The 18,854-nt window shown below is 37.4% G+C and overlaps 1 long non-coding RNA gene across 1 annotated transcript; it reads right to left on the reverse strand.

Moving 5' to 3' along the window:
• Positions 1–7,445: 7,445 nt before the first annotated feature.
• On the reverse strand, positions 7,446–18,471 carry LOC132541202 (uncharacterized). The gene is made up of 3 exons (XR_009552373.1): positions 18,382–18,471; positions 9,651–9,708; positions 7,446–7,726 (listed from the first exon to the last, which is right to left on the reverse strand). It is a non-coding gene; the product is annotated as an uncharacterized LOC132541202 (long non-coding RNA).
• Between the last annotated feature and the right edge of the window lie 383 nt (positions 18,472–18,854).

Genomic DNA, 18,854 nt, shown 5'->3' on the forward strand with positions numbered 1-18,854 from the left:
ATGAAGATACAACCTATCAAAATATTTGGGACACAGCTAAAGCAGTACTGAGAGGGAAACTTATAGCTATACAATCACATATTAAACACCAAGAAGAAGCCCAAATGAACGAACTTACTACACCCCTCAAGGACTTAGAGGAAGAGGAACAAAGGAACCCTAAAGCAACCAGAAGGACAGAAATCACTAAAGTTAGAGCAGAAATAAACAACAACAAAAATAAGAGAACCATACAAAAGATCAATGAAGCCAAATGTTGGTTCTTTGAAAGATTAAACAAAATTGACAAACCCCTAGCCAGACTCACCAAACAAAAAAGAGAGAAGACTCAAATTAATAGAATTGTAAACGATACAGGAGAAATCACAACTGACACCACAGAAATCCAGAGAATTCTGCGAAACTTCTATAAAGAACTATATGCCACCAAGCTAGAGAATCTGGAAGAAATGGAACAATTCCTAGAAACCTATGCACTTCCAAAACTGAACCAAGAAGAACTACAAAATCTAAATGCACCAATCACAGACAAAGAAATTGAAACCGTTATTAAGAATCTCCCCAACAACAAAAGTCCTGGACCAGATGGCTTCACAAACGAATTCTACAAAACTTTCAGGAAACAGTTAATACCCATACTTCTTAAGCTATTCCATAAGATTGAAGAAACAGGAATACTCCCTTCCACCTTTTATGAAGCCAACATCACCCTGATACCAAAAGCTGATAGGGACAGAACAAAAAAGGAAAACTACAGACCAATATCTCTCATGAACATAGATGCCAAAATATTAAACAAGATCTTGGCCAACCGGATACAGCAACACATCAAAAAGATTGTTCATCATGACCAAGTGGGATTCATCCCAGGAATGCAAGGCTGGTTCAACATCCGTAAATCAATCAATGTCATTCATCACATCAATAAAAGCAAAGCCAAAAACCACATGATTATCTCAATAGATGCAGAGAAAGCCTTTGACAAAATCCAACACCCATTCATGCTCAAAACTCTATAAAAAATGGGAATAGATGGGAAATTCCTCAAGATAGTGGAGTCTATATATAGCAAACCTACAGCCAACATCATACTCAATGGAGAGAAGCTGAAAGCATTCCCCCTCACATCAGGGACTAGACAGGGCTGCCCACTGTCACCGTTACTCTTCAACATAGTATTGGAAGTTCTTGCCATAGCAATCAGGCAAGAGAAAGAAATCAAAGGGATACAGATTGGAAGGGAAGAAGTCAAGCTCTCACTATTTGCAGATGATATGATAGTATACATAGAAAGACCTAAAGAATCCAGTAGAAAATTACTGGAAGTTGTTAGGCAATATAGCAAGGTATCAGGCTACAAAATCAATGTACAAAAATCAGTGGCATTTCTTTATGCAAACACTAAATCTGAAGAAGAAGACATCCAGAAATCACTCCCATTTACTGTTTCAGCAAAATCAATCAAATACCTAGGAATAAAGTTGACCAAAGAAGTGAAAGACTTGTATGCTGAAAACTATGAGTCGCTACTCAAGGAGATAGAAACTGATACCAAGAAATGGAAAGATATCCCATGCTCATGGATTGGAAGAATAAATATCATCAAAATGAACATTCTCCCCAGAGCCATATACAAATTGAATGCAATACCCATCAAAGTTCCTTTAAGAGAAGTTTCTTTAAGAGAATAGAACAAACACTACAATCATTTATCTGGAACCTGAAAACACCTAGAATTGCCAAAACCATCCTAAGGAAAAGAAACAGAAATGGAGGCATCACACTCCCAGACCTTAAACTATATTATAAAGCCATCATCATCAAAACAGCATGGTACTGGAACAAAAATAGGCACACAGACCAGTGGAACAGAATTGAAAGCCCAGAAGTAAATCCCAACACCTATGGGCATCTAATCTTTGATAAGGGGGCCCAAAGGATTAAATGGAAGAAGGAGGCTCTCTTCAATAAATGGTGCTGGGAAAACTGGGTTGAAACATGCAGAAGAATGAAATTGAACCACTTTATCTCACCAGAAACAAAAATCAACTCCAAATGGATCAAAGACCTAGATGTCAGACCAGAAACAATCAAATACTTAGAGGAAAACATTGGTAAAACACTTTCCCATCTACACCTCAAGGACATCTTTGATGAATCAAACCCAATTGCAAGGAAGACCAAAGCAGAAACAAACCAATGGGACTACATCAAATTGAAAAGCTTCTGCACATCCAAAGAAACTATTAAACAAACATAGAGACCCCTCACAGAATGGGAGAAGATCTTCACATGCCAGACATCAGACAAGAAACTAATCACCAAAATATATAAAGAGCTCAGCAAACTTAGCCGCAAAAAAGCAAATGACCCCATCCAAAAATGGGCAGAGGAAATGAACAAAACATTCACCACAGAGGAGATCCAAAAGGCTAACAAACATATGAAAAACTGCTCTAGGTCACTGATTGTCAGAGAAATGCAAATTAAGACAACACTAAGATACCACCTCACTCCTGTAAGAATGGCATACATCAAAAAGGACAGCAGCAACAAATGCTGGAGAGGATGTGGGGACAGAGGAACCCTTTTACATTGCTGGTGGGAATGTAAATTGGTACAGCCTCTGTGGAGAGCAGTCTGGAAAACTCTCAGAAGGCTAGACATGGACCTTCCATATGACCCAATAATTCCTCTCCTGGGGTTATACCCCAAGGACTCCATAACACCCAACCAAAAAGATGTGTGTACTCCTATGTTCATAGCAGCACAATTCATCATAGCTAAAACCTGGAAGCAACCCAGGTGCCCAACAACAGATGAATGGCTGAGAAAGCTGTGGTATATATACACAAAGGAATACTATGCAGCTATCAAGAACAATGAATCCACCTTCTCTGACTCATCTTGGACAGAGCTAGAAGGAATTATGTTAAGTGAACTAAGTCAGAAAGTTAAAGATGAGTATGGGATGATCCCACTCATCAACAGAAGCTGACTTAGAAGATCTGAAAGGGAAACTAAAAGCAGGACCTGATCAAATTGTAAGTAGGGCACCAAAGTAAAAACCCAGTGGTGCGGGGTAGACTTGTAGCTTCCTGGGCCAGTGGGGGGTGGAGTGGGCGGGAGGGATGGGTCACGGTCCTTTGGTGATGGGAATGGTGTTTATGTACACTCCTAGCAAAATGTAGACATATAAATCAGTAGTTAATTAATATGAGAGGGGGAAATCAATTGTATGTCTCAAAGGTTCTCAAAAGACAAACTGAATCTTTTTAATAGATAGGCTACGTATTTGATATGCGGACTCTCTCAAAAGCCTAGACCAAGTAGATTAGAAGCTTCCAATAGCACAGCTATATACAAGATACTGGGTACTGTCCAGCAAACCATAACAAAGGGACTTTTCAAAGTTAACCCAATTAACAAATAATGTGATGATAATATTAACTATTGATTGTCTTTTTGAACCCTAAGACAGCAGGAACCTCACATCTTCACTATAGAGCCCCTACTTCCCCCAGTCCTGGCACCCTTGGATAGGGCTCACTTTCCCGTATGCATCTCCCAATCCATACCAAATAATATTGCATCCGCCGATCACAACCTAACCAAAGCAACGATTGCCATCTCAACATGCTTCACCTCAGAGTGTATCCAGAGACTTCACGTGTGGAATGACAACCCTTCAGCTTCATTACTTGGGTGAGACCTTTCCTTTTATAGTACACTCTAATTTCATCTCAGGTAGTTCACTTTCTAACAAAGTCCCATAACCTAGACATACACCAGTTTCTGTGAGAGAGAGCTTATGTGCACACGTATCCATAAACTACTGCAAAATATATACCTGAAAGCAGGATTACACTAGAGTTTGCAGTGAGTACCTCCCTAACACTTCCTCTCCACTATTCCAAACTTGGGATCCATGATTGCTCAACAAACTGTTTGGCTTTGTATGTTAACTCTCTTTTCAATCACCAGGTTCCAGATGCCACCAGGATGCTGGCTAGGCTTCCCTGGATTGAAGACCCCACCAATGTGTCCTGGAGCTCAGATTCCCCAGAGACACACCTTACTAGGGAAAGAGAGAGGCAGACTGGGAGTATGGACCGACCAGTCAACGCCCATGTTCAGCGGGGAAGCAATTACAGAAGCCAGACCCTCTACCTTCTGCAACCCTCAATGACCCTGGGTCCATGCTCCCAGAGGGCTAGAGAATGGGAAGGCTATCATGGGAGAGGGTGGGTTATGGGGATTGGGTGGTGGGAATTGTGTGGAGTTGTACCCCTCCTACCTTATGCTTTTGTTCACTAATCCTTTCTTAAATAAAAAATTAAAAAAAATAATAATAAAATAAAATAAAATGTGGTATTATTATTAAAAAAAATTTAACTTAAAGTATAAAATTCAGTGTTCGTATTATTTTCAACAACTGGTAAAGCCATCAACATAAATCCATTTTAGAACATTTTCATACCTCAAAGGAGATCCTTTACTCCCATTTAGAGTTAATCCCCTCTTCCCATTTCAATCTCTGGCATCCACCAATCTACTTTCTGTCTCTATAGATTTCCCTTTACTGGGGAGTTGGGTGGTAGCACAGCGGGTTAAGCACAGGTGACGTGAAGGCACTGGGTGGGCTCTAGGCAGGTTCTGACAAGTGGGAAAGCAGCAGAACAGCACTACTTAAAAAAATATGTTAGTGATTTAATAATTATTAACAAGAATATAAGATAACAGGGGTACAATAATTCCATATAGTTCCCACCACCAGAGTTCCTGCCCCATCCCCTCCATCTGAAACTTCCCTATTCTTGTTATCTCTGGGAATATGGACCAACATTATTTCTGGAATGCAGAAGGTGAATGTTCTGGCTTCTGTAGCTGCTTCTCTGCTGAACATGAACTGTTGGCAGGTCGACCCATATCCCCAGCCTGTTTCTATCTTTCCCTAGTGGGGCAGGTGGAGAGGTGAGTTTCTAGGACACGTTGGTGAGATCTTCTGCCCAGGGAAGTCAGGACGGCTTAATAGTAGCATCTGCAAGTTGGTGGCTGTAAGATATTAAGCAGGACAAATTGTTAAATAAACAGAAACCCAAAGACAGGAATAGAACAGGTGAAATTAGGTGCCTTTTGGGGGGAAGAATCTAAGAAGTCTATTTCAGGTATGTTCCAAAGGACCTATGACTTTATAATATTTACCTGAGCCTGATAGCTAACATGCAGGTGGACTAAAAGTATTTCCGGAAGATGGTGTCAGAATTGAAAGTAGGACTAGGAAACTGGATTAAGGCAGAGAGTAGCTCCCAAATACGAGTAATGAGACTCAGTATAAAATGAGATAGTAGATTATATACATATAGTTGAATAATGTATAGACTATATAATCGACATTATATAAAACAGATTATAGAGAAAAATGAAATAGGACATAAATAAAAATCTTCCCCAGGACTGAAAGAAAGCTCAGGGTAGTAAACTAGACTTTCATTCCTGAGGCTCAGAATTCCCAGGTTCAGTCCTCAGCATCATCTTAAGCAAGAAATGACAACTGGCCTGGTATCTTTCTTGATCATTACAGTAAATATATTAGTCTTAAAAAAAAGAAATTTCAAAACATCTGTGTCAATTTTAAGGAATACATTCAGTTTTATTTGAGCAATTCTAATGTTTTGAATTGTATTATCATCTACTATAGGTGTCTGAAATAGTTTATATATTTAAAAGAATACACAAGATTCAATATCTTCAACTTGGGAAGACTTCAAAGAAATGTAATTTTGGTTTGTGTATTTTCTTTTTAAATATTTATTTTATTTATTTATTCCCTTTTGTTGCTCTTGTTGTTTTATTGTTGTTGTCGTTGTTGGATAGGACAGAGAGAAATGGAGAGAGGAGGGGAAGACAGAGAGGAGGAGAGAAAGATAGACACCTGCAGACCTGCTTCACCGCCTGTGAAGCGACTCCCCTGCAGGTGGGGAGCCGGGGTTCGAACCGGGATCCTTATGCCGGTCCTTGTGCTTTGCACCACCTGCACTTAACCCGCTGTGCTACAGCCCGACTCCCTGGTTTGTGTATTTTCAAAGGCTGCTTTTAAGATGCAAAAGTGAATTACTATGGGTCATTATCTCACATCTTTCATGGTTTAGATGATTCATATTTTAGAAGATTATCTAGGAGCTGGCTGGGAGGTGGTTCTCATGTGCACATGTCCCTATATTAGGGGAAAGAAGTTAGAGTTCCTGAAGGCCACATGGAAGTATCTGTGTGAGGGAAAATTCATGATCGAGGTATGTTCCTGCAGTCTCTCTCCTATTGTTTTCTCTCTCTTCCTATCTCTCACTTTCTATATAAATAAAGACAACAAATATAATGACCAGAAGCAGTTGTTGAATTGTATAATTAACACTCTCCAACAATAATGCTAGTGGAAAAAAATGGATGAAAAAAATGGGCAATTTTTTTTCATTTTTAAATTTTTGGGGATCTGTGCATCTTGAAGGACTATTCTTTTTTTATTTTCAATTTCAAGTAAAGACAGTGAGAGAATTGAGAGATAGAGAGAGAGAGAGAGAGAGAGAGAGAGAGAGGAGACACTTAGTACCATTGTTATATATTTGTGACTTTTTCTCCTAGCCATAAATGATCCCACAAACACCATGGTGTCAAGACTAAAATCTAGGTGCAGCATTCCTGAGTTAGTTATCTCCCATTTCCTTTTTCCTGAGAAGAAAAAAATAAATTCATGCTTTGAAATACAAATATACATCTTTTGGAATTAAATGAAAACGTTTTTTAAATAGCAAGCTTTAGTGAGACTTGTACTTAGAGATTGCAATATTTAATACTTTAATACGTGTATCCAAAACAAAATAATTGTCTCTCTAAAAGTCAGTAAATTACCTTATGAAGAGAAATTTTATCGTTTCCTAATTTATGTCCTTACATATTTTCAAAACTTACTGTCTCAGTTTTCCTTTTACCTTCCCCCAAATGAAGAGTTGTTAGGCTTTTGTATAATATCTTCCCACAACCTAGATAATACTATCAAATGACTATCAAGTCATTTGCAGGTTGTAATACAAATAAAAATAAAACAGACCTCTCACAGGAAAAGTTGTAGGTAAGTTTTAAAGAGCTTAAATGTAAATCTAGGACACTAAAACTGAACTGCATGGGCAGTTCATATTAGAACAATAACATAAAATACAAATGTATTTAAGTCTGAGGACCAAGAACTTCAACAAATGCTTAGCTCATTGGCAATATTTACTGGGTAAACATTAGCATTTTATTATTCAAATATGTGGAAATTTACAGAGAACAGAACATCTGTCTTTCACATGAAGCATCTTCATAGAAACATGGGGCTGAGGCATGGGGACCCAGTGCATCACGGTGGGGGAAATTTTTTTTTCCCCTCAATGTGCTGGGGCTCAGTGCCTGCACTAGGAATCCACTGCTTCTGATTTTTTTTTTTTTTTTTGTCATTGTTGGATAGGGCAGAGAGAAATTGAGAGGGCTAGGGAAGATAAAGAGGGAAAGGGAAAGATAAACACCTGCAGACCTGCTTCACTGCTTGTGAAGAGAACCCATGCAGGTGGGGAGTCGGGAGCTCAAAGTGGGATCCTTGAGCTTCAGACTATAAGCACTTAATCTGCTGTGCCACCGTTTGGCCCCATGTGGAAGATGAGTTAAATTGGTATTTGTGGCTTGCTGAGACCTGTCATGGAGAGACAAGAATGTGTTATCATAACAGCTGTAGTCATGTACACATTATCTCCCTAGTAAAACATACAGAATGTAGTGTAGTAGAAAATTTTATATATAATACCCAATGATATTTACTATCATTTCACTTTTTAATAATTTTTTCTAATTTATTTATTTTTACATTACAGAATTACATGTCAACAGGAGTTTGAATCCACACCATTCCCACCACCAGAGTTCTGAGTTTTCAGTCTACCCACTGCAATCCACCACAGTTCCCCTAAGGTTGTAGGCATGGGCCAACCATCTTCTCTGCAACTGTCTGTCCACATTTATATATAGTTGCTCCTTTTTTTCTGATTTCAGGCGAAGCTGGAGACCCTTTCTGTCAGTGATGTGACTAAGCTCTGAGAAAGGGAATAACAGGGCAACAACCAATGGAGTTACAAGTACCATTAATCCCCGCCCTCCTCCTTCCCTCCTTCCTTCTTCCTTCTTCCTTTCCTCTGTAATAATAAGTGTAAAAAATATATATAACTTTTGTTTACATGCTCTTGTAAACTAATTATAACTATATGTGTCCAGACAAGCAGAGGACCAAAAAATATTTCTAAAAAACTACATATCTATGACTCTTTTAAAAAATGAATCAAGGGACTCAGTTAAATAAAAGCTAAAACAATGTATCCATATTGAAACCTATAAGCTCTGATCTGAAGAGCAAAAGATTCTTTCCTATCATCTTATTGAGAAAAATGCTGATTTATAAGATTGTTGTCACAGGGTGAGCACTTCACATTTGCCCAAGATATGGGTCAGTACACTTAGCACAGCATCAAATCTTCATCTCCTTTCACATGGTAGGATCATAGGGCATAGTGTTCCCAAGTCCCTTTCACCACTCTCTGGCTTCTCATGTTTTGAGTTCCATAGAGATTTTTTTTTTAATTATTAAAGTGAGTATTATCTGTACAATATTTTTTGGAAAAAAATTAGTTCTAAGGAAATACAGTTGAGGGGCTGAGAAGATAGCTCAACTATAGACTGGGTACGTGGCCAGAGAAATAGCCCAGCTGGTGGAACGCCAGACCTGCACCCCCAAAGCTCCCAGTTCGACTGGGTACAACATGAGAAAACTTGTCAGCAGTCAGTCACCTGCAACACAGGAAATGAGACATTTAAAAAACAAAACCTAAACCTTTATAACTAAACAGCCTCCAGGTTTTGCAAATGGATAAGAAACCTGGATTCCGTATCCTGGCTGAATAACAAAGGAACATCTGGTTTGTCACCATGAGACTTAACAAGGTAGCTTGACTTCGGTCTGACCTCATGGGTGAACCCATGACTTACCTGATGGGGAGAGAGAAAGACAGACAGACAGGAATAACTGATGGCAATTCTTCATCCTCCACAAGCACCAGGGCTTTACTTGAGTTTTAATTAACAAATTGTTCTTCCTTAGTGCCAATATTATGCTAGTTGTAATTGATGGTAGGCAGACAAACTATGATACTTGCAATGGTTTACACTTTGAGACTAGATGATGTTGCACCTGGTTGAGCCCACATGTTATCATGTGTAAGGACCTTGGTTCAAGCCCCTGGTCCCTACCTGAAAGGGAGAAGCTTCACAGGAGATGAAGTATTGCTGTATGCCTCTCTCTCTCTCTCTCACTCTCTCTCTCTCTCTCTCTCTCTCTCTCTATATATATATATATATATATATATATATATATATATATATGCCTCCCCTTGGCTCTCAATTTCTCTCTGCCCCTATCTGAAATAATAAAGAGTTATTTAAAAATAGTTAAAAATGGGGTGGAAAGGAGACTGACTGGCAGAAGACATGCATGAGACTCCAATTTGATTTAGGTACTTTGATTTAAGTTATACATTAGAAAAAAGAATAGCTACTCATAAAATCCTTACCTTTGACATTCCTCCCCACAGTTTAAATGTTCAGAACGCCTTCTCCCTCCTGATTCACCTAAAAAGTAAAAGAATGGAGTCATACCACAAAGATGGAAAACCATCTGACAATGTTTGCTTGGGAATTTTTAAGTGCAGGTTCAAGCTTCTGTTTTAAAATGAACTTTGTAATTGTCTCAAGCAAGTTACTTTACTTCTTGGAGCTTAATATCCTTATCTAAAAAAGTGTACTATGTATTGATGTAACTGTGAGAGAAGTCAGACAACATATAATCAAACTGCCTAGTGCCTAATGTATACAAAATGAAGAGTGTTATGATTTCTTCCAGTTTCCTATCAGTGTGTTTCTGACTCTGGTGACTGACTAGTCAATAGTGTCTAAATGAAGTTGCCTTTTATGTGACAGAGATCTTAAAGCCTAGAGAAAAATTTCAATCAGTCTTTCTTATTCCCTCATTGAATTCATAAACAATCCAACAAAGTAATACTGATCTCAGTTCTTGTCACATACACATCTTGCTAGTAGTAGATCTGGATTGTAAGACTGAAGTAGTAGTAAGATCTGTTGGGAGGGCAGGGGGCAGGAACAATAGAGAGGTACAAAGAATGTAAAAGACAATTTAGTGCTTCCTCCTAACCTGCATTTCATCTTCTCCTTTGCTGTCTACGGTCTATTCATCAACATTACCATGCACAGAAATCGCCTTTGAAATTTTAATCAATTTAACATTGGTGTATCTATAGATTAGATGAAATAACTTTTGCTGTCTCTTCCAAACACCTTTGTCATATGAATGGCTTACAGCCCTCATATTTCTCAATATGAATTCCTAAGTCTCCTTCTATCTCAATCTTGTTTTCAAAGGACAAGGTGGAAGATGACAAAAGTAATGAAGATTAACTGAAAGACTAATTATTTAGTCACTGGTGGGGGGGATGAGGCATATAGCTATATCTTTCTGTCAGGAATATTCATAACTAGTTCAGTTAAATGCCAGATTTATGAGAGTAAGTGATCCATCTCTATCATGTGCCGGATGCTTTATTTAAGGTAGGTTCAGAAGAATCTTAATTTTTCATGCAAAGCTATTCATTGTATAGCAATTGTGAAACATCGCTTTCATTCTACTTCCCCATGCATTATGCTCTACTTATACATACGCACAGACCTTAAGATTGAGTTTTATATGTTTTTTATATATTGGAAATCTCTACACTTTTCAATACTCACAAAACATTTTTCTTCCTGTTTAGGCTAACAACAGCTCATCTAGTTGGTGACAAGTTTCTGTGCCATGTACTCAACATGAATGGATTGTTCATTAGTAGACTTAACTGCATGAAAGAGGTACTTTATTTTATACCTGCTAACATTTTGATACTATAAGTGTTTCATCTGTAACATGTATCTAATACAAAATCAACGCATGATTTAAATGCTAAGTTGACTATAATGAGTTAATGTTACAGTACTTGTAAAGAAGTCTTAATTGTAATGTGCCTTTGTCAAGTGTATATAATTATAACTATGTCCAATTAAAATGATGAAAATATCAATTGAAATTATTTCTTTTTCTTTCTGTACTTAATGTTCTTCCATCTCAGTTAATAAAAACAATCAATAAAATAATTTCAGAAAACCTATGACATGTAAATAAATACTAAAACTTAAGGAACTTAATTAAAACAAAAATTCTATTGTTCAAAAATTCATTCTAAATCATTTCCTATAAACATTCTAATTTTTATAGGTAGGAAGTATTGACCTTGGCCAATGTACATTGAAAAGGCAGTGCTTTTACCTCCTTCTGTAGTTATTCCTAAATCATTGTTTAGTGATAAAACAAAACAACTGAAAAATATTTCTAACAGCTATTTTTCTCAAGTAATTTTCTGTTGAATAAAATAATGATATCTCTCATATAACATTTAACTAGGGCTTGTCAAACACAAAGCACAGTGTATAACCATTTCACTTAATCTTTAGTTTTCCTTTGGTCATGCACTTTTTACAATTGGATACTTTTATAAGTACAACAAATTGCTAAAAAATCTTTATAAACTATAGCTATGATTTTAATAATCAAGGGTTTCCCATAGTCTGTAAATCTCTCTAGGCCAAAGAAGTAATTTCTGAGTATGGATTGTATGAGTTTATGAGGGATTCTTATTTACTGTGACTCGCACATTTTGGTTCAAGCCAGGACATATCATTTCAAGATGATCCCCATGAAAAATACTTGAAATAGGACAAGGCTCATCATTCATACTTCTTGCCTCACAATTTTTAATTTAATTTATTTATAAAATAAAAAAAATGACTAAACAAAGAGGGGTAAAATTTCACATATTTCTCACCACCAGAGTTCACTATCCCATCCCCTCCACTAGAAGCTTTCCTATCTTTATCCCTCTGGGAGCATGGACCCAGGCTCATTATGGGGTACAGAAGGTGGAAGGTCTGGCTTCTGTAATTGCTTCTCCTATGAACATGAACGCTGGCAGGTCTGTCCATACTTCCAGCCTGTTTCTAGAAATCTTCCCCTAGGCAGGGCTCTGGAAAGATGGGGTTCCAGAGTACATTGGTGAGGTCAACTGCCTGGGGGAGTCAGTTTGGTGTCCTGGTAGCATCTGCAACATGGTGGCTGAAAAAGTATTAAGACAGAAAGAAGAACATATTGTTTAATAATCTGGAACCTAAAGGCAAGAATATAGCAGATGAGATTTTGGGTTTCCATTTTGGAAAAAGCTAGGAAGTCTATTTTAGGTATATTCTGAGGGACCCATGACTTTACTAATTTTGGCCTGAACCTGACAGCTAACATGCAGCATGCAGGTGGGCCAAAGGTATTGTCTGGGAAGATGGTGTCAAGTTGGAAATAGGACTAGAAAGCTGGATCAGGGGTTATTGTTAATGGTATTTATATACCTTTACCAGATTTGGGAGGTGCTCTCTTGCCTCAGAATTTTATCAATACCTTTAAACTTTCTTATGAACTTGGCAATTTCCTAGTGGGTCAATCTTTCTTAATATATCTACAATATCTTTCCAATTATCTCTCATTTCGGAACACATCACTTCCATACTTCTGAGCTCAATTTATACCACTATTCAATCATAGTCTACATTGAAATTGAAATGTGTATAAATGTGATCAGAGAGTTGTAAAGATGATGGTTGGTCTATGTCTACAACTTTAGGGGAACTGTGGTGAATTGCAGTGGGGAGACTGAAGAATCTGAACTTTGGTGATGGCAGTGGTGTGGGTTCAAACCCCTATTGACATGTAATTCTATAATATGAAAATAAATAAAAAAATGTATATTCTTCCTTTACCTTAGAGCAACTAATAATGACTTTACACAGGTGGAGAGAATTCAGAGCATACAATGGTTTGTGACTTTATTATCTCTCAAAGAGTTTGGTGTTAATAAATGAAGTTCAATGAAATATATGCTCTATAAATATACAATGGAAGAAGAGCATAGAGGAAGGAAGGATATTTTTAACTGATATATTAGTCTCCTATTACTGCTGCAGCAAATGTCCAGAAACTGAGCCCTAAAACAATAAAAAAATAGTTATTTATAGTCTTGGAAGTCAGATTCCTGAATGGCTTTCATGGGATTAGAATTAAACCAGTACAAGGATTGTATTCCTAATGGAGGTTTTATGGAGATAATCATATTTATTTCTCTTTTTTTTTCTTGCATTTTCTTTGATCCATTTGGAGTTGATTTTTGTTTCTGGTGAGATAAGGTGGTCCAATTTCATTCTTCTGCATGTTACTACCCAGTTTTCCCAGCACCATTTATTGAAGAGAGCCTCATTCTTCCATTTAATACTTTGGGCCCCCATATCAAAGATTTGATGTCCATAGGTGTGGGGGATTAGGTCTGGGCTTTCAATTCTGTTCCACTGGTCTGTGTGCCTATTTTTGTTCCAGTACCAGGCTGTTTTGATGATGATGGCCTTATAATATAGTTTGAGATCTGGGAGTGTGATGCCTCCATTTCTGTTTCTTTTCCTCAAGATGATTTTGGCAATTCTAGGTGATTTATGGTTCCATATAAATGATTTTAGTTTTTGTTCTATTTTCTTAAAGAAGCTAGGTGGAACTTTGATGGGTATCTCATTAAATTTGTATATGGCTCTGGGGAGAATATACATTTTGATGATATTTATTCTTTGATCCATGAGCATGGGATGTCTTTCCATTTCTAGGTATCAGTTTCTATTTCCTTGAAGAGTGACTCATAGTTTTCAGTATACAAGTCTTTCACTTATTTGGTCAGCTTTACTCCTAGGTATGTTATTGATTTTGTTGCAACAGTGAATGGGAGTGATTTCTGAATGTCTTCTTCTTCAGATTTAGTCTTTGCATAGAGAAATGCCACTGATTTTTGTACACTGATTTTGTAGCCTGACACATTGCTATATTGCCTAATAACTTCCAGTAGTTTTCTTCTGGATTCTTTAGGTTTTTCTATGTATACTATCATATCATCTGCAAATAGTGAGAGCTTAACTTCTTCTCTTCCAATCTGTATTCTTTTGATTTCGTTTTCTTGCCTGATTGCTATGGAAAGAACTTCCAATACTATGTTGAAGAGTAACGGTGACAGTGGACAGCCCTGTCTAGTCCCCGATCTGAGGGGAAATGCTTTCAGCTTCTGTCCATTGAGTATGATGTTGGCTGTAGGTTTGCTATATATGGATTCCACTATCTTGAGGAGTTTCCCATCTATTCCCATTTTTTGTAGAGTTTTGAGCATGAATGGGTGTTGGATTTTGTAAAAGGCTTTCTCTGCAACTATTGAGATAATCATGTGGTTTTTGGCTTTGCTTTTATTGATGTGGTGAATGACATTGATTGACTTACGGATGTTGAACTAGCCTTGCATTCCTGGGATGAATCCCACTTGGTCGTGATGAACAATCTTTTTGATATGCTGCTGTATCCGGTTGGCCAAGATCTTGTTTAATATTTTGGCATCTATGTTCATGAGAGATATGGGTCTGTAGTTTTCCTTTTTCGTTGTGTCTCTATCTGCTTTTGGTATCAGGGTGATGCTGGCTTCATGGAAGGTGGGAGTGTTCCTGTTTCTTCGATCTTATGGGAAAGCTTTAGGAGTATGGGTATTAATTGTTTCCTGAAGGTTTTGTAGAATTCGTTTGTGAAGCCATCTGGTCCAGGACTTTTGTTGTTGGGGACATTCTTAATAACAGTTTCGATTTCTTTGTCTGTGATTGGTGCATTTAGGTTTTGTAGTTCTTCTTGGTTCAGTTTTGGAAGGGCATATGCTTCTAGGAATTCTTCCATTTCTTCCACATTTTCTAGCTTGGTGCTGTATTGTTCTTTATAGAAGTTTTACATGATTTTCTGGATTTCTGTGGTGTCAGTTGTGATATCTCCTCTATCATTTAAAATTCTATGAGTTTGAATCTTCTCCCTTTTTTGTTTAGTGAGTCTGGCTAGGGGTTTGTCAATCTTGTATAATTTTTCAAAGAACCAACATTTGGCTTCATTGATCTTTTGTATGGTTCTCTTATTTTTGTTGTTGTTTATTTCTGCTCTAATTTTAGTGATTTCTGTCCTTCTGCTTGTTTTAGGGTTCTTTTGTTTCTCTTCCTATAAGTCCTTAAGGTGTGCAGTATGGTTGTTTATTTGGGTTTTTTCTTGTTTAATATGTGATTGTATGGCTATGAGTTTCCCTCTCAGTACTGCTTTATCTGTGTCCCAAATATTTAGATAGGTTGTGTCATCATTTTCATTTGTTTCCAGAAACATTTAAATTTCCTGCTTGAGTGTCTCTCTGACCCAGTGGTTCTTAAGCAGTATGTTGTTTAGTTTCCAATTCTGTGACTTTTAATAGTTTTCTGTTTGTTGTTAAATGTTAGCTTTACTCTATTGTGGTCTGAGAAGATACTTGGGATGATTTCAATGCTCTTGAATTTGTTGATGCTGTCTTTGTGTCCTAGCATGTGGTCTATCCTTGAGTATGTGTTGTGTGGATTTGAAAAGAATGTGTATTCCAATTTTTTGGGGTGAAGAAATCTGAAAATGTCCAAGAGGTCTAGTCTGTCCATCTCTTCATTTAATTCTCTTTTCTTTGTTGATTCTGTGCTTTGTTGATCTGTCTAAATGTGAGAGACAGGTGTTAAAGTCTCCCATATTACTGCATTACTATTGATGTATTTTTGAAGTTCTTAGAGTAGGTGCTTGATATATTTAGATGGTCCCTCACTGGGTGCATAGATGTTAATAATTGTTAAATCTTCTTGGCTGATTGATACTTTAATCATTATGTAATGACCTTGCCTATCTTTTATTACTTTATTTAATTTAAAGTCTATTATGTCAGAGATAAGAATGGCTATTCCTGCCCTTTTTTGTGGTCTATTATCCTCTATGATAGTTTTCCATCCTTTCACTTTAAGTCTGTGTTTATCTTGTTGGGTCAAGTGGGATTCTTGCAAGCAGCCTATGGTTGGGTTATGTTTTCTGATCTATCCTCCTACTCTGCGCCTTTTGATGGGTGAGTTTAAGCCATTGACATTTACTGATAATACGGATTTAATGTGTTGTAGTGCCATTGTTCAACAAGTTTTTATTTGTTCCTATATGTTGCAAGTATTATGGTGATGTGCTTTTTTATAAGAGGTCTTTTAGAACCTCTTTCAGAGAGGGTTTGATAACGGTTGTTTCCTTTAACTATTGTTTGTCTGAGAAGGTTTTGATGACTCCGTCTAGTTTGAATGAAAGTCTAGCAGGATATATTATCCTTGCTTGAAACCCTTTTTCATGTAGGGCTCGATAGATATCTTGCCATTCTCTTCTGGCCTTCAGAGTTTGGGTGGAGAAGTCTGCTGATAGTCTTATGGGGTTTCCCCTGTATGTGATTTTTTTGTTTTTCTCTTGCAGCCTTTAGGATCCTTTCTTTATCCTTACTTCTTTTCACTGTGACTATGATGTGTCTTGGTGTCTTCAGGTCTGGGTTGATTCTGTTTGGGACTCTCTGAGCCTCTTGGATTTTAATGTCCTTTCTGTTGTTCAGGTGTGGGAAGTTTTCTTCTATGATTTCCTCTAAAATATTTGCTTCCCCTTCCTCTCTTTCTTCCTCTGGCAGGCCACTTATATGAATGTTACTTCTTTTGAGATCATCCCATATGTCTCTGTTGTTGTTTTCAGTGTCTCTCAACCTCTTTTTGAGCTCTTTCACCTCTTTCTTAGTTTTCTCTAGCTCATCTTCTGTCTGGCTAATTCTGTTTTCTGCTTCCACTAGTCTGATTTCCCTTCCCTCAGCTGCTTTCTTCATTTCAGCTACTTCAGCTTTCAATTCTCTAATTGCCTCAAGGTAGTTAGTATTTTCCTTGAGGGTCTCATCTGTTGATTCCCTAATACTGCTATTCCTTTCCTCCAAAGTTGTTTTTATTTCTGTGATTAATAAATTTCTTATTGCTTGCATGTTTTTCTTATCTATGGTTACTTCTGGCTGATTTGTAGTTTCTTCTGGGCTCTTGTCTTCATTCATTGTAGTAGCAGTTTTACTTGCTCTTGATCTACCCATTTTTTATGTATTTTTTTTATTTTTATGTTCTGTTGTTCCTCAGTTATTGTGTTTTGTGTATAAGCCACACTATATTCAATGCCTTTATGACAAATGCTATCACCACCCTCAGAAATTACAATAATAACTAAAGCAATGACTGAATCAGTTTAACCAATACCAGTTAGTCCCACAATGTCTCCAGTTCATGAAAAAATAGCAACCAAATCTGAATGATAAAGAAAGAGAAAGGGAAAAAGGGAATAGCAGGAATAGAAAAGTATGCTAATCTACTGTCCCCTGTAAATTCTAGGGGTAGAAAGAGAAGGGGAAGTAGAGTGGAGACAAACACTAATAGAGTCTGCTCTGAGTCAGATCTTTTCCCTGAAATAGTTCACAAATGCGTATAGGTGAATTCAGAAGGCAGAGGGAGGAGGATGGAAGAAAGGAAGATGGGAAAAAAAGAGAGAAAAGAAAAAAGAAAAGAAGAAAACAGTTTTAAAAAAAGCAGTGAAAGGAGAGTTGTGTGTGTGTGTGTGTGTGTGTTTTTAATTGCCTTGGTGGTGGGAGAAGGGCAAGAGTGGATAGAGGAGGTATGGAAAGTGAGACAAATTTCTCTCACAGTGAGTGATAGTTCTTGTTGGCTAGGAATGGAAGCTACACTAAGAGTTAATTTTGGTTAATCTAAGGGGGGAGGGGGAAGGGATATGCGTGTATATATAATAGTATTAGTAAAACAGAACAGAATAAAAAGCCCAAGCAGTGGGTCTGCAGCTTGGACAGCTCCCAGTTAGCATATGCACATTGAGTCTAGACAACTGATTGAGAAAGAAAACACAAAACCATACAAAAGAAAAAAAAAAAACTTTCAAGCAGTTTTTCCCAGGCTGGGTGAGGCTTGCTTGATTAGTTAATTGTCACTCCAAATGGGTCTAAGTCCCTTACTCAGAGGAAAAACAAAAATAGCCTAGAAATTTGGAAGAGCAGTTGGAGTGGCACACTGGTGGGTCAGGAATCTTGGTAAAGAAAAGAGCTCAGTGGGAAGTCTGCTAGCAGCAGCTCCCAAACTCCAGGTCTGGTTATGGGGACAGGGGAGCTGAGAGAAATAATCAAGAAATTTCCTTTCTTTTTGCTCTATTTTTTAACCCAAATTGAATTATAGTCACCTCCTTGGACTCACGTTTAGGATGCCTCGTTTGTCCCACTGAAGGCCAGGATTTCTAAGGCTTTCTAGTAGTTGTTGTCAGAGCTCATACTGGTGCAGCTACCTTCCAGTTGCCATCTTTGCTCTGCCCCCTTTCTTGCATTTTCTAACTTCTTTTGGTTGCTAAAATTCCTTGTCTTGTGAGTTTTTTTTTTTTCATCCCATCTTAAAAGCCAATGTTGGGTTTTCATATCACAGCACTGATGTTTTTTCCCTGCTCTTTCACTTCCAAAGACATTTTCAATTACATTGGACTAACAGGGACAACTTCTAACAGTATCTTAATCTCAAAATTAACTTAATCGCACCAACAATGTATCATTTTTACCACAAAAGGTAACATATTCATAGGCTTTTGCAGTAAGGAAACATGTAGGAAGACATCATTGTCTATTATGTACTACATCAACAATTCAGTAACAAAGGAATTAAATTAGGAGATGAAGTAT

The sequence above is a fragment of the Erinaceus europaeus genome, chromosome 11 (assembly GCF_950295315.1).
Source record: "Erinaceus europaeus chromosome 11, mEriEur2.1, whole genome shotgun sequence".
Lineage (NCBI taxonomy): Eukaryota > Metazoa > Chordata > Mammalia > Eulipotyphla > Erinaceidae > Erinaceus > Erinaceus europaeus.